We start from the raw sequence: 17,089 nt of genomic DNA, 5'->3' as shown, positions 1-17,089 counted from the left end.
TCATTATAAATTGTATCCCATACACTTCGAGTGTAGAATCGATTGCATATTCTGTAATATTCAACCGTTCTAAAATTTTCCAAATGCCTAGGGCAATTAGAGGGAAAAATAAATAGAACCGGTTTTGACTAAAAATAATTAAACAACTGCCAAGGACAATCTAAGGTTTGCCAAGGATTGGTCGTTTGTGGACAGTTGAAAGTATTGTCATGGATGGACCATTTCGACATTATTATGAATAGATAAGATTCTATTTAGAACGAGTTGTCATATGGAAAATATGGAAATGTTTCCATATTGGGAGTTAGATATCGAGAATCAATGTCTAGATTAGAAACTTCTATGCAAGAAGGATATTCAAAGGAATGTACTTTGAATGTGAGACTTCATGACTATGGAATGGTCTTGTAACAATCTCCAATAAAGTACTTTGTAATTTCATTAGCCGAGTCTTGGTGACTTTTGTGTCGTGAAATTACGAAAGGACTGTTGCATAAAATGTTAGAATCTAACATATTCTAGTAGTGGCGAGAATTTTGTATTCTTACACTAATGGATTAGGAATTGTGAAATGAGTGTGATTGAAAATGTTATTCAGTTGTACTATTTCAAAAAGTAAGGACCATAAGTAAACATAGTGTGCATGCTAAGAGCATGGGGCAATTGTTGTTATAATTCAAGTAATAAGTTGATTACCCGAAACAACAAATAATGAGTAATCAATATTGTGATAAATAAAATGTGTTGTATTTATACTCAAAAGTTTGAGGCTATATAGGATTAGTATTATTCTTGTGTTTCACTTTTCATGTTTTGATTTCCCGAATAATAAGATTATTCAAACCCTCCACAGTCGCTCATTTTTTGGAAGTAGGAATGAAAGAAGACTTTCATGAATCTGACTGTAGATTGTCTAGAGTGTTTTAGACATAGCAAAAGTTTGTTGCAGGGTTCATGAGTGATCCTATAAGATTAGAGTATTGGAATAAACCCACGCTCACTTGGATCGCTTCATGGATTTTATCACGAGTGATTGGTGAGATGAAGTGAGTTGTATCTTGCGAGTCAGTTGCACATTGATAATACGTAAACGTACCAGTAACTTGGTGTTATAAAACATATTGTTGTGTGTGATTCGGTGAGTGAGTGCAAGCGAGCATTGAATCGAAGTTTATCCGTTCCTTTTACCCAAAGTGGGATAAAAGCGATATATGTGGGCCCCTCGATGATTTAGTGATGATACCCTAAGCGCTTGGCCAAGACGAGACTAAGTTGATGTGTTCAATTGTAGTCTGTTGTCAGTCATCATAAATCGGAAATCGGGAAACAACACATAGACTGATAGAATGATTTAAATCCATGTCTAAGTCTATACGATATCAAGAATGGAGGAATATACGATCCCTTATCTAAAGGGCACACTTTTGATAAGATCGGAGTTGACAGCGGCTTTTGAAAGCTAAGATTGCGGATCAGGATCTGAAGTCATACACAGCATAGTTATTAGACTTATGCAAGTGGGAGACTGTTGGATTAGTATCTAAGTCCATAACTAAGTATGTACTTGAACCGATGGTGCATTGTCCTTTTGGGTTGCCTTCACCAAAGCAACTTGATAGGATGAATTATGGAGAGATAGAATTAATTGTGATTTATTAATATATGGTGAGAATAATATATTAAAGGAGAAATCATATTGTTTAATTAATATTAGTCAATAATTAAATAAGAATTAATTTTGTGGCTAAAAGAGATTAATTAAACTTAGTGGACTAGAAGTGTCAATTGTGTGATAGTTGAATATTGGGCTAATGGACTCCATATAGGATGGAGTGGACGAATTCTATGGGGAAACCCATTAGAAATCGTCCAAGGCCTCTAAGGAGGGAGTCCATGGGCTGCTTAAGGCCTAAGCAGTCAAATTAGGGTTTCCTTGTTAGATAACCCTAATAGCCTCACTATTTAAGGACCCCTAGGGCACCAAAAACGTGGTGAACTGAATCCTTAGAGTTTCTAGATGTTTTTGGGTGTCCCTCCTCTTCTCCTTCTTCATCCTCTTGCTCTTGGTGTTTGTGAGCCATTAGAGGAGTGACACTTGTGACTCTAAGCTTTCAGAAGCCAATTCTAAGGAGGATTTGAGATTGTTATTGCTACATAACAATCAAGGTAAGTTCTAAACCCTATTCTTATGTTAATATCGATTATCACATGCTAGATCTAGGTTTTCTAGTCTTGGATGAATGCATGTACAATAGAGAAACCTAGATCCAAGCATTAGGGTTTATATGAGCACATAGGATGTTCTTCTGGACAAAACCCATCACTTTTAATCCCAGATCACGAAAAAAACTTTTCCACATCGTGGTATCCTCACCACGGCGTGTTGCCTCTTCTGTCTCTTTCATTGCTTCCTTATACTCACATTCTTCCAATAGCTTCTCCAACTCTTATAGGTCGAGTTCGGGATCAAAATTCCCTTCCTCAAGCACCATAAATCCCTCAGTTTATTTTTCTTTCCATCCAGCTAGCTCTTTTTCAAGTACTTCATCCAACACATCAACCGAAAACGTTGTATCATCACTCATCCTTGAATGTTTGATTGCCCGATTAACTCCAAAAGTAACCGCTTCTTCTCCAACTCGTAGAGTAAGCTTGGACTCCCTTATATCAACTAAAGCTCAGGCGGTACCCATAAATGGCCTTCCAATTATGATTGGGACTTGCTCGTCTTCCTCCATATCCAACACAATAAAATCCGCGGGAAAAAATGAACTTATCTACTTTCACAAGCACATCTTCACAAATACCCCATGGAAACGTCATAGTTTTATTGGCTAAATGGATAACCATGCAGACCGATATTTGTTCGGGAAGGTCGAGCTTCTTGAAGAACGAATAGGGTATTAAGTTGACACTTGCTCCCGAGTCAGCTAGAGCATGACTTGTTTCTAGATTCCCGAATTGGCATGGCAAGGCTATGCTTCCTGGATCTCCCATCTTCTTTGGTAGCACGTTTAGCATTACAACAGAACAAGTTTCATTCAATACTACCTTTGATAACCCCTCAATCTTCTTGCGTTTTGTTAACAAGTCCTTGAGAAACTTGGCATATTTTGGCATTTCAACTAAAGCTTCAAGGAAAGGAATGTTGATTTCGAGTGATTTTATGTGATCTATAAACCATCGGTAATCTTCAGCCTACTTCTCTTGAATAGCCCTACTGGGAAAAGGCAGTGGTGGACGATATGGCTTTACAGGTTCAACAACTTTCTTTTCAGCTTCTTGCCACGTCGTGGTATTATCACCACGTCGTGGTGATTGCCCAGACTCATTTTCTTTACTTTCCTCTTGAATTTCCTGCTCTGCTTTTGGTTTGTTTCTGTCAATAGGAGTTAAATGAGTAATTATTTTTCTGCTTCTTGTGGTAATGGCTTGAATGTGAGCTCATTTCGGGTTCTGTTCGGTATTTCCTGGAAGTCCTGGGGGCGATCTTTCATTCAATTTGCTTGCTAGTTGCCCGAGTTGTTTTTCTATTGTAAGGATTGATGCTTGTTGATTCCGTACGAGAGCTTGAGTATTTCTCATCATCTCTTGTTGTTCTTTCATCATCATTTGTTGGCCTTTCATTAACTCTTGTTTCTCTTTAATTGCTGCTTCAGTTCCTTCATGCCTTTTTTCGGAAGCGGCTACAAATCGGGTAAGCATAGTCTCCAAATCAGATTTCTTTTTCTCCGGGTGTTCTTCTCTTTGGTAGAGGCCTCTTCCTTTTTGTTCATACTTCTCTTCTTTTTCCTTTTTATACTCACCATAAGGCAACTACTTTTTCTTGGGCTTTCTCCAATCTTCATCAAAACGATCACCACTCGAGTAAAAAGCTTAAACCATCCGGTTTCCATTATCATCAAGATCACAATCTTTAGTCAAATGAGGCCTATTACAGTTTTCACACCCAACTCGAATAGAATGGATTGTTTGATCTATCTTAGTCATTCTTTTATCCATGTTGTGCAACATTGCTAGAACTGCATACATGTCCTCTGAAGTTGCATTAGCCGATATCCTAGTCACATCATTCCTTGGGTTATGGTATTCTCTAGAGTGCTTAGATAATTCTTCAATAAGCTCTTTTACTGCTACGGGTGCCTTCTTTGTGAGTGGTCCTTGAGAGTCAAGGAGCTGCCTGGTTGTCACATTCACTCCATCATAGAATATGGAGACTTTTTGTTGACTATTTAGATCATTATGAGGGCAATTCCTCAATAAACTTTTGTATCTCTCCCATGCCTCATAATGGGACTCTCTTGGTTGTTGCTCAAAGTTTGCAATGGCCTTCTTCAATTTTGATATTTTTGAGGGAGGGCAAAATTGATCAACGAATTCCTCGCGCATCTTAGCCCATGTGGTGATAGATCCTGGACGGAGTGACTTTAGCCATTCTTTCGCGGCTCCTTTGAACGTGACAGGTAGCATGCGAAGTAGAACAGTCTCGCGAGGCACATTAGGTGTGTTGAAGTAGTCTGCTATATCGTTGACCTCGTCAAGATGCTTGTACACATCTTCGTTATCTTTCGCATAAAATGGGATGTCCCGAAGTTGTGAAAGTATATGACCTTTCAGTTCAAAGTTTGTAGTTGCTGGAATAGCAGGTTGCACGAGTCCTAGGTCGGTATCGTCACGCATCCGTTTCTTCCATTCTCCTATGGACATTTTATCGATGTTTGCCATGGTATTACCGAGTTCGTCTTCTATGTTGCTTCCTTCTTCAAATTCGCTTTCTTCCTTTTCGGTATCGCACTCGGTATCCTCCTTCTTTGGGTCTTCGCCCGTCAATGAAGAGATGTTGGATTCTCCTACTTTCTTGCCCTTTTTCTTGCTGAAAACATATTTGAGGTTCTTCAACGGAGAATTTTTCGATGTTGTGGTTTCGCCTACGGTTTTGCCTTTGCTTTTCCTTAAAGTTGCTTCCGGGTCTTCAAGTGGTGAAATTATAGGTGTGCCTCCTCCTCTGGTCATAAACGTACTGCAATTAAACCAAGGAAACACGTAAAAGAACAAAAACAAAAAATAAAATTCCTACTGTAGCGATACCACGGCGTGGTAGAAAATACCACGACGTGGTGAATCTAAAATACGAAAATCCTAAAAATAATAATTAAAAATTAAATTCTAACAGAAAATATTCCTAAAAATAGCAATATAAAGTAACTAAAACTGAACTGTTCCCCGGCAACGGCGCCAAAAACTTGATGTGATGTTTAATGTGCTTATATTTTATCCAAGTTAATTTATAAAAGTTATTCCCTTCGCTAGACTATTAAACACACTAGGCAGTGTACCTAATCATGCAATAGTATAGCAATGGTAAGAATGAGTGTCGAACACAAGGAACGGTGTTTAAATTACTTTATTTTACTATTTAAATAACTATTAATTAAATGAGAAAAGGTATATGTTTTCCTAGTTTTGCAAGACTAGATACTTAATTACCAACTAACTCAAAATTCACTTAATCAAACTAACATTAAACTAAGCAAGTAGACAAGTATGAATATACCAAGGTGAGAAAGAGACTTTCGTTTAGCTTCAGATTCGTTGTTATTGTAGTTGATTTAAGGAAGTGCAATGGATTTAGTTTCTTTAGTTACCAACTCCTAAGATGACCAAAGTAGTATTCACTAATTTAATCCATTATCAAACTAACTTATTTATTCGGTGATCAGGCGGACAAACTTACCAGCTTACTAGTGTTCAGTTCGAATGGATGACTTATAATTAATTGACCAGTTAGATTCAAATCTAATTAAGAAAGATAGTCATACTAACTTAATCAAATTCAGCTATAAGTAGAAGAAAGCAGTTATCAAAAGTACTTGAGGTTCTTTAATAAGCTAAATCAATAATTAACAAAATAACTAATTCCAAACCATAAAATCAAGTAACAATATTCAACTCATCCTAAGATAAACGAAAGTCTCTTTCTCACCTTGGTACATTCAGACTTGTCTACTTGCTTAGTTTTAGTGTTAGTTTGATTAAGTGAATTTTGAGTTAGTTGGTAATTAAGTATCAAGTCTTGCAAAACTAGGAAAACATATACCTTTTCTCATTTAATTAATAGTTAGTTAAATAGTAATTTAAACACCGTTCCTTGTGTTCGACACTCATTCTTACCATTGTTATACTATTGCATGATTAGGTACACTGCCTAGTGTGTTTAATAGTCTAGCAAAGGAACAACTTTTATAAATTAAATTGGATAAAATATAAGCACATTAAACATCACATCATCCTCTTTCACTCCCAAGACCTCTGGAAACCCTAATCTCATCCCCCATTGAACTACCTGGTCATTCATGATGCTATTCAAGAGATTTTGAAGCTTTGAAGCCCTTTGAGGAAGAAGACGATCATTGGTGGTGCGTTGGTTAGCATCTTGGCTTCGTCATTAGCTAGTTGAGGAGCTTTTGGACCTTTGTAAGTCCTCAAGCTCATGCCTTTCCTTTCCTTGCTTACTAGTTCTAAGTTTCCATGCATTTCATGGCTTGTAATGTTGGTTAGCATGCACAAGATCCATAAAGTTGGCAACTTTATGGATCATGGTGGTATCAAAAGTCCTATATGCTCTAGATCTGGACTTTGGTCATGGTTTTGGACTGCAAGTTTGAGTCTTGGTACTTTTTCCTACATTTTGATCTAAGTTGGTGTTTAAGTCATGTATTGGACATATGTGATTGGAAAGCTTCGATTTTTATGATCCTTGGCATCAAGGAAGACCCTCTAGACTGTCCCATGTTAAGGCTTAATGGATTAGGAGCTTAATGCCCATTTTTTGTCAGATCCATGTAAGGGTTTAGGCCCAATTTGGAAAATCGGGCCATTGATGGGTTATTATGGATTTTATAGTTTTGGGCCTTGGTTGTGAATCTTGTTGGGCCAGGGGTGAAACGGTCTTTTCACCCCAAGTAAGGGTTATAGAAAATGGTTTCGAACCTAATTGCTAATTGGGTGACATTTTGGTATTGATAGCTCGGGGGGTCAGCAGGGCTGCACCCAATGATTTCTCATAGTGAGCTTCAACATTTGAGGTGAGTTTCCACCTATAGGAACGAGTCGAAGGCACGAATTTCGGCCCGTATTAATGTTTATATGTTTTTGGATTACAATCCGATGTCGGGCGGTGCCCGAGGAATGTTGGTATGCTTGATGTCTTCGTGATTCTTGCATGTGCATGTATTTGTATGTTTTCGGATTACGGTCCGATGTCGGGCGATGATAGAGGAATTTTTGTATGCTTTCCGGATTACAGTCCGATGTCGGGCGGGGCCCAAGGAATGTTTATATGTATGATTTCGGACTACAGTTTGATGTCAGGTGGTACCCGATGACTATGTGCATGTTTAGTTATACATGTTGTCTTTGTGATACTTGTATGTGCCTGGTAGGGAGGTGAGTGTGGATGGGATCCCGTATCTCATCACTAGCTGAGGGTGGACGGGTTCGATATCTCATCATTAGTAGAGTAGGGCGAGGCCCATGATAAGCGAGGCCTTAGTATTGTGTATGATTCTGTATGTGCTAGCATGATTATATGATATTGTTTGTATGTGTACAGTGGGTGAGGCCCAGTGATAGGCGGGGCCTAGGAGAAACAGATCTGTATACCGAGCGGGGCTCGATGCCAGACGGGGCCTGATGCCAGACATTGTCTGATGCAGGGTGGGGCCCGATAAAAGGGGCGAGGGCCCGGTCTATGTGATTATGTGTATGGTATGTGGTAGTTTGGGGAGACTCATTAAACTTCGTACTTACGTTTTCAGTTTTGGTTTCAGGTACTTCCAGTTGCAAAGAGAAGAGCTCGGGATGACTGCATTGCACACACCATGATGTTTAGTTTGGGATGTTTACTCTAATGTTTTGATTTGGAAACTCTGATAATAATGTTTTGAAATACTTTGACTCATGTTTTGATAGAATAGTTTGATAACTATGGTTTTATTTAATAATTGAAAATAAAAAAATTTGACCGTATTTTTGGGACGTTACAAGTTGGTATCAGAGCCTTGGTTTGAGGGATTCAGACACACTCCCAGGTGTGTCTGAACTCAAACTGCGGGCTTGGTATGAAAATTTTCAAAAGAAAATTATTTTTATAAAAATGATTTCAAAAAGAGAAAAGGGTGTGGTGCATGCAATCAACCAAGCTCATGTAAGTTCTCCCAAATTACTCATACACGTTTATGTTATGATATGAATTGTGAATATGTGAACTGCATGCTAGAATAGGGCTAAGGATCTAGGAAGGATGGCTTGTATACCTATTGTATGAGCTTATTCAACTGCATGCTAATACGGATTAGTCAGTGATATGATGGCCTGATTAGGATATGCTTGGTTTTGTTTACTTAATGGCAGAATGTTGCTTGCTTTGTGCTTTTTGGGGTTTTAGTTATCTTTAACTAACAAGTAAACATATATGTTAAGTTACATATTACAAGGACTAAATAATTCAAAAGGTTATGTTTAGCTCTATTTCGCATCTCTCGTATGAGTCTAACCGTTGTAGGGAGAGACCTCTCATTCGAAGAATTATCTGGTCTTAGTAATATGTAATGGTATTCGCGAGCTAGTTAGGGAAAGGTAGCGGGGACTTCTTATGCAACTGATGGTGGAGAGTGGTTCAGAGATTACCATAGGGCAAGCCTAGGATGAGATTAGCACTAGGAGTAGTAGTAGTGAAAGGGACTTGGTGGAGTCGAGGCAATTCTTGAGGAAAGTATGGATAGATGTGGAAGGTAGTATGCGCCTGTACTACTGAAAGCAGAGGATCTGTACTCGAGTTAAGAAGGGTTGAGATAAAACCAGGAAACTTGTAGTGTGTGTGTGTGTGATCCCTCGATAGTGATGAGTATTCTGATGAATGTTATGATACGTTGCAGCATGGTGACGCTACGTACTAGACTAGTTGGTAGTTCTGTTGTCGGCGAGGGATCAGCCTTGGGCTCTAGATATGGGCGACTTGATGATAAGATGAGAGAGTTTATATCAGCTGAGATTACGCGCAATATCATTAACCAGACTCTTGTGATCTTCGGTATGGTCAAGGAGGGTATCTTGGAGATTCTTGATAGGAGGCTGAGTGCATTCCACACTGAGATGGCGGCCATGATGGGGGCACGCACGTTGACATTCAGGGAGTTCCGAGCTTATGGAGCTCCAGACTATCATGGGGCTAAGGACCCTATTGCTAGCATTCGGTGGTTGGTAGATGTCGCCAACACTTTCCGTATTAGCCGGTGTCTCGAGGGGGACAAGGTCCGACTCGCCTCCTGTCTTCTGAAGGAGGGAGAACGTGATTGGTGGGAGGAGTTTGGACAAGCTATTTGAGACGATGTCGCTATTGATATGATGACATGGAGTGACTCCTAAGGTAGGTTTAGGGTTCAGTTTGCACCTGTGATTGAGTTGCAGCAGCTTGCGCGAGAGTTCCAAAATCTCCAGCAGACAACTGAGACGGTGACTGAGATCACTGCCAACTTCAAGAAGAGGGCCTTTCTTGTTCCGTATTATGTGGCGGACGAGGAGATGAAGAAGGCCCGATATCACGAGATGATGAGGAGCGACATCAGGCAGTTTGTGAGTCGGTCCAGCTGCAAGACGTTGTAGGATATGATCACTCGAGCCAGGGAGAGGGAGATCGACTTAGAGGAAAGGAGGAAGAGGAAGCCAGACGGGGTTCAGACATCCGCGGGATCGGGCAAGAGGCCCAAGATATCGGATTCTAGATTGAGGGGTCATCAGGACTGTAACCTCTATGGCAAGTGTGGCAGGACACACGAGGGTGCGTGTAGGAGTGGTAGTGGTGGTGATTCTGGTTGCTTCAAGTGCAAACGGATCTACCCAGGGATCAGACCTGATCTGCTTTCATTACAATCAGCGGGGCCACAAGAAGGCCCAATGTCCGATTTTGGATGCAGGGGGACAGGTGATGACACTTGCCCTAATGACATTGAGGATCACCGACGGCTGTCAGGACCTGGCAGAGGCGCCTGCGACGAGGAGCAGGGATTTCCAGTTGACTATAGAGGAGGCGCAAACGGCTTTTGATGTTGCAGGTATGTATCTTTTGCTTTCATATTAGTTTTTATTTATGATTTTATTGTTATTGTTTTGAATCGGTATGAGTAAGTGTATCTTGGAGTTATATTTTCTGCTTAGGTTCGGGTTATATGCCATCTGCATACCATGAAACCTAGAGTAGTAGTTCGAGATTATCTCCTTATATAGTGGGTCCCAAGATGTGGTAGCTATAGCAAGTGTGATTGGAACTCGGGAGGTGTTTCGTTAGTCTTCAAGAGTTATACTGCTTTAGTGTGGGTTAGTTTTGGAACACTAATAGTGGTAAGCGTTGGTGTCCATATGACTGATCATTGGATGGTAAAAGGATTGGGAATCCTTCCAGTCTTGTGTGCTGTAAGATGTTAGTTAAATCAAAGTGGTGGAGAATCGTTTAGGTATCCAGAAACAGAAGTTGGCGCGAAACTAGGATGAGTTCGCATTCCCGCTGGGGATGAAGACAGTCCAAGTGGCTGTTTGGTTCAAAGAGTGTGTGAGTTGGGAGTTTGGGAAGCTTCCTAACGTTGGCTTCGCATCTTCTTTGTGTTTTATAGTTGGCATTGGCCATTGGGAAACCAGGTTGGGGAATCTCCGTTAGGACGCGAGTTCATTCAGGATGTTAGGTCATGTGTGTGCTCGATGTTCGATGTGTTCGGTTTGGTAATCAGTGGTTGAGACAACACGGAAAGTTTTGTAAGACTGTGGGATAATTGTAGCATTCACAAGCAGTCAGATAGTGTGGGAAAGTGTTGTTAGACTGCGGAATGAGCAGTAGCATTCACAGATTCAGTCAGATAAGTTAGGCCAAGGCGGGTCAACTCGTAGGATCATGGAAGGGCCACGACAAGATTGGAATTAGGAAGGGATAGGTTGATGAGGTTCGAGGTGGGGTTGGGCTTGTGTAGCCCTAGATAGGTGGGACCTGTGGGCAAGGCCGCTCTGTGATATGGTTTAGGTGGGACCCGTGGGTGAGGCATGTGTGCTTATAGCAATGCAGGTGGGACCTAGCAGAGACCATTAGGTCAAGGTATGGGATCGAGGATCCCAAAATTTATAGATCCAAGAGTGGCAATGTGGATAAGGAAGGTTCGATAGCCGAAGTTTTCTTCAAAAGTCGCAGGGAACGACTAAGAGGGTGTTCATTGGATCAGCAACCGGATGGGAATCCGGTATTCCAGATAGTTGGCAGATAAGTTGGGACTAGGGGTCTCGGTTCTTTTGGAAAGTGGATAAGGGGCAGCATGATGTTCCGAAATGTTGGACTGAAGATTATTTTGATGTTGCGTCTTTTGGGCTCGTTAGTTTAGCCATGTATACTCCGGTTTGGGCCTGTCCAACCGAGAGCCTTTTATGTATTGTATATAAGTTAAAGCTTGCATGCATATTAGAAAAACGAGATAGAGGTTAACGTTTTCAGAGAAAAACGATAGAGAGCTTAACGATAGTAATTTCAAGGTTTCTTTAATCGTTCTTGTAACCTACCAATCCTCTACAGTTGATGTTCTTAATCGAGCTCTTCTGAGGATTTTGTTTTAATCATTCGACTCGTTTGATTCAATCTTGTCTTGTTCTTTTTATTGCGTTCTTACTGTTTTTATATTCATATACTTGTTCAAGATCTAATCGATCTTCATAGATTAAAGGTTGTTTTAATCCCATCAATTGGTATCAGAGCAGGAGGTTGTGTAATCGATACACATCTTTTCTGTGAAAAAGATTTCCATTAGGGGTTTTCCGCATTCATCGATATTTATTGAGCCGTCATATTAATTGACGTATCTTGATATTTATTGTTTTGCCCTAATCTACTTTGTTACAAGTCTGATATTTGAATAGGTGTTTTACGATCATAATGGACGCGACGCAATCAAACCCTATTAATATTTCCAACAGCATCGGTTCGACGACAAAGATTCCAATCTTATACACCCATGACTATGAAGTATGGGCGCATCATTTTGAAGACTACGTGATTGGATCGGAGGATAATGGGTACCTCATTTGGGAAGCCATCATCAATGGACCGTTTTCTCATTCTGCAACATCCAGAATCATTAAGACACAAAAAGAGTACAACCATCTGCTTAAGGATGTGAAGGATATTGCACTAGATGAAAAGGACAAATTCCAGTGCAATATTAAGGCGTTAAGGTTGATCAGATTCGCCCTTCAGTCCGACACGTTTAGATTGGTTAGCTCATGTACGACAGCAAAGGAAGTTTGGGATAGACTTCGTGAACTGTATTCTACAGACGAGGATCTTGAACATTCTATCCAAACCTTGCTTCTATCTGAGTTTGGAGAATTCAGGCAAGGGACCGAAGAAACAGTGACCCAGACGTTTGATCGTTTCAATCATCTTCTCAGCAAGATGATCAAACACGATATTGAAAGGAAGCTTATCGAACAGAAGGTTACTTTCTTGAATGGATTGAGGTCTGAATGGAGAGCAGTGGTTTCGACAGTCAAAGCTCATGAGCAGTTTAAATCATACTCTTTAGCGAAACTGGTGGGTATTCTAAAGTCCCAAGAGAAGATTGTGGTTCAAGAAAAGAACGTTGTTTCTGGTCTTGGTTCGTTGGCCCTCCTATCTAAAAGTAAAGCTGTGATGGAGGATGAAGAGCTCAACTTGGAAGAATATGACCTCACGACTGAGGATTATGCCATGATGGTATCCAATCCTAAGAGGTTCATAAAGAAGAGATTCCCCAGCAACAAAAACCGAAACTGGCAGGGGAGTTACAGCTCTGAAAAGGTGAACAATGAACCGAAGGCTGAGGAGCTCAAGAAGGAACCGAAGGCAGATAGCGATTCCGGAGTAAGCTGTTTCTACTGTGGTGGCAAAAACCACTACGCTAAGGACTGTGTTCTTAAGAAGATGGCTGAAAAGGACGATGGGAATGATGAGGAAGCCGTGCTGCAGAAGAGACTGGATGAGTTGAGAAAGAAGAAGTCTACCGCTAACCCTTCTATTAATGCTCTTATTGTGCAGGGTTCGGTCAATGACGATGAGTTCGGTAGCACAGAAGTTTGGTCTACTGACTCAGAAGACGAAGAAGTAAGGAAGCCTACTCATGGAAAGGCTTATGTGGCTAAGGAGGAAAGCAGTGGTGGAAAATGCTTCATGGTGACTGATGCATCTCAAATGAGGGGATATAATACCGATGGAGGAAATGATGGAACGAAGGTACAGGAGGATATGTGCTTTACGGCCAAACCACTCAGCCAGCAGTTCAATGAGCTCGATGAACTGATAAAGAAGGTACAATCTGTTTTTATTTCATCTAAAGTACCACCATCCTCATATGAGAAAGAACTAAAAATTGTTAATACAAGAATTTCTCATTTAGATAGTAGCTTAACTCAAACTCGAGTCACCAATTCTAACCTGACTGATCAATTAAGCAGGGTGGCGTCGAAGAGTGAGGAGCGGCGAATGTGGATTGAGTTAAAAGAGTCGGAATTAGTTAAAGTTAAAGACGAAAACATTTATTTGCAGAGAGACAATTTAAAATTGTTAAAACAACGAAATGTTTTTTGTTTAATAGCTAAACGTTTATATTCCAATATTACTCAACTTCACTTGGATTGTGAGATAGGCCAAAAGATCCATCGCATGATTTTGCCCTTCCTAGAATTTAAGGAGGATGAAATCAATGCCGAAGCCTACAATTATGAGAATGTGATATCGTCTGATGATGTCAATCCGACCTACATGTATGGACTGGACAAAATTGAGTCCTTCATTAAATCCAAAGACCACAAGGACATGCTCAAAAATCTTTTGGACGAAAATGACAGACTTAAACTGAGAACCGAAACCATGCAAAAATTTGACTCTCTAAACGCCAATGTTAGCTCAGAAAACAAAATTGATGTTGAAAATGCAACCGAGCTTAACGAGGACGAAAACATGAGTGAAATTTCTGTAGAGGACACGGTTGACTGCTCAGAATTTGTTAAAAGCGATACTGAAAACCACAAAAATCTAATCTTTGAAAATTCTGTGGAGTTCGCTCGATTGTCCCAACAAAAGTCCCCGAAATTAGTAGAAAAAGTTGTTGTGTATCAAAAGGTCAGGACCACTCCGAATCAAGTATACAAAGTGATAGGAGTAACCGAACATCAAACAGCTGAGCTCACAGATATTGTAAACGAAGACAATGCTGATGGCTGTGATGAGTACTTCTGGGAAGCTCCAATAGATAATGGAAACGAAATCGTTGGGCTATCTGAAAGAACCTCCTGGATGAGAAAAGGGAGATACATACCTGAACCCTTGAATAAGCCGGATAATTTCAATGAGCCAAGCACCAGTGGTACGAAAGATATTCCTGAGGAGAATGATCGTTCGGCAAAAGAATACATTCCCTCTACTCCAACAGCACAAAGTGGAACTTCTTCAGACATTCCTTCCAGTCCCTCAGTGCAAACTGGATCTTCTTCGGATATTCCCTCTGCTCCCTCGGCTCAAAGTGAAACTCCTGAAGTTCAAAAGGAACCAGCCAAGGAGAAACCGAAAACGAAAGCTAATGTTCATCATCAACCTAAGCAGATGAGGAATAGGAAGATTGAAAGCAACCAAAGATACAGGAAGAACCTTTCTGAAAGGAAACAATTCTGGCACTCCCAGAATGCATACTACTCACACCAAGACAAGAATCTGAAGTATGAAAACAATCCTGTAAGAAAGCCTGAATGTTCCAACAACCGAAAGTCAAGGTTCGGTTTACAAGAAAATACCAACCTAAGGCAAAGGTTCAGTTCACAAGAAAATACCAACCGAAGGCAAAGGTTCGGTTCTGAAAAAACTTCAACCGAAACCACAAGTTCGGTTCCAAGAACAACTCCAACCGAACGCAGAGGCTCGGTTCTGAAGACAAAAGAAAACAAGACTCCAAGGTCAGTCCCTCCAATGATCAAAAGCAAAAGGGTCACCTAGAGTCACCAGCCAGGAAGTCCTCTCCATCCAAACTCTCTCATTCTAATTCTTCTCGTTCTATTAATTCTTCTACTTCCACCGATTCATCTCCATCTTGCTCTAAAGCTAATTCCGCTTGTTCTCAAAAATCTCATTCGTCAGCTGAACAAAAGGGAAAGCAGAAGGTCAATGAGTCCAAACCGAACTCACCCAACCCTAACAAAATAAAAGTCTTTACCATTAAAAAGAAAGATGAAACAACTCTAATAAAACGAACATATCTAGTTGACATCTCTCTTACTATTCCCGTTCCCATGAAAAACTCACATGAACCCAAGAAACTTTGGGTTCCTAAATCTGCTTAATTTTTGCAGGTTATAAGTGACGAGCAGTTTGACGAAGAATGGTACATCGACAGTGGCTGCTCGCGTCACATGACAGGGAGGAAAGAGGAGCTCAGGGAATACAGATCTCTTGCAAATGGTGGCAACGTTAAGTTTGGAAATAACTCTTTCGGCACCATAAAAGGATACAGGATGATAACGAATGGTGACTTTACAATAAGGAAGGTGGCTTATGTGGAAGGACTCCAACACAACCTCATCAGTGTATCTCAGCTTGTTGGAGGTACAGGTCTCAAAGTCTCATTCGATGATGAAGGTTCTGAAATCATATAGAAAAAGACAAATAAAGTGATTCTCAAGTCAGAGCGAAAGGGCGAAATGTTTCCTCTAAACATGAAACCCATCAAAGGAAACCCAGCTATATGCCTGTTATCAAAAGCTCAATCCGACGAAAGCTGGTTGTGGCACCGAAGACTCTCTCATCTCAATTTCAAAGATATCAACCGACTTGTCACTGGAGGTCATGTTAAAGGTCTTCCATTGCTCAAATTCGACAGAGAGCATTTGTGTGCCGCATGCGAAATGGGAAAGCAGGGTCGTCAAAGTCACCCATCTGTAATCAACACAAAAGTTGTTGAACCACTCGAATTACTTCATATCGATTTGTGTGGTCCTTCATCTATCGAAAGCATCGGTGGTAGCAAGTATATTCTTGTTATCGTTGATGACTTTTCACGATTTACATGGGTATTCTTTCTAAAGCTCAAATCTGAAGCGACTCAAAAGCTGAAAGTGTTTATCAAGCAAATTGAAGTCCAGCTCAAGAAGGTCGTTCGCAACATCAGGAGCGACAATGGTCTTGAATTCAAGAACAGGGAGTTTGAAGAGTTTCTTGCAGAAAAGGGAATTAGTCACAATTTCTCAGCTCCCTACACACCACAACAGAACGGAATAGTCGAAAGACGAAACCGATCTTTGTGTGAAGCTGCCCGAACTATGCTAAGTTTCGCTTCCTTACCTCTTTATTTTTGGGCTGACGCTATTTCTGCTGCTTGTTTTACACAGAACAGGTCTTATCTCAATAAGCGATTCACGATCACACCATATGAGATAATAAACAACAGAAAGCCCAATGTGAAATTTTTCCATGTGTTCGGCTCAAGGTGTTTCATCCTTAACTCTAAAGAACACCGCAACAAGTTTGATGTCAAAGCCGACGAGGGAATCTTTCTGGGTTACTCGCTAACATCCAAGGCGTACAGGGTCCTAAACAAACGTTCAAGAAGGATTGAAGAGACATACTATGTGACTTTTGACGATAGCTATGTCAAGAAGTTGCAAGCCATAGAAGACACTGTCGGGGAAATCTTTCCTCAAACTGGCCAAGTCACAGTCTCGATCGCCAATTTATACGAGAAATTCCTGGAACTCTTTGATGAACCGGAAAAAGCTTCTCTCTCAGAAGCAGGTGCAGCTGACAACAAAGTTGATCATATGAAGCAAATTGTCGAAGATGCTGCAAGAAGAATGCATGAAGGAGAATCGCCCACTGATGAATCTCCATCCAACAATGCTTTAGTCGAGGGGGAGCCAAGTTCTCATGTCGAGGGGGAGCCAAGCTCACAAGTCCAGGGGGAGCCAGGCTCTACAACTTCAACCGAAGGTCCTTCACCAACCGAAGGTGCCTCTCCAACCGAAGATACCTCTCCAA

At 40.7% G+C, this 17,089-nt stretch overlaps 1 non-coding gene across 1 annotated transcript; it reads left to right on the top strand.

Annotated features, from left to right (window-relative positions):
• Positions 1 to 4,234: 4,234 nt before the first annotated feature.
• LOC145065222 (small nucleolar RNA R71) lies at positions 4,235 to 4,341 on the top strand. Its single transcript, XR_013688367.1, has one exon. It is a non-coding gene; the product is annotated as a small nucleolar RNA R71 (small nucleolar RNA).
• Positions 4,342 to 17,089: the final 12,748 nt, after the last annotated feature.

This window comes from Lactuca serriola, chromosome 7, assembly GCF_051521515.1.
Source record: "Lactuca serriola cultivar US96UC23 chromosome 7, Lser_US96UC23_V15, whole genome shotgun sequence".
Taxonomy (NCBI): Eukaryota; Viridiplantae; Streptophyta; class Magnoliopsida; order Asterales; family Asteraceae; genus Lactuca; species Lactuca serriola.
Note: the sequence above shows the minus strand (reverse complement) of the source record. Positions and strands in the feature narration are given on the sequence as shown.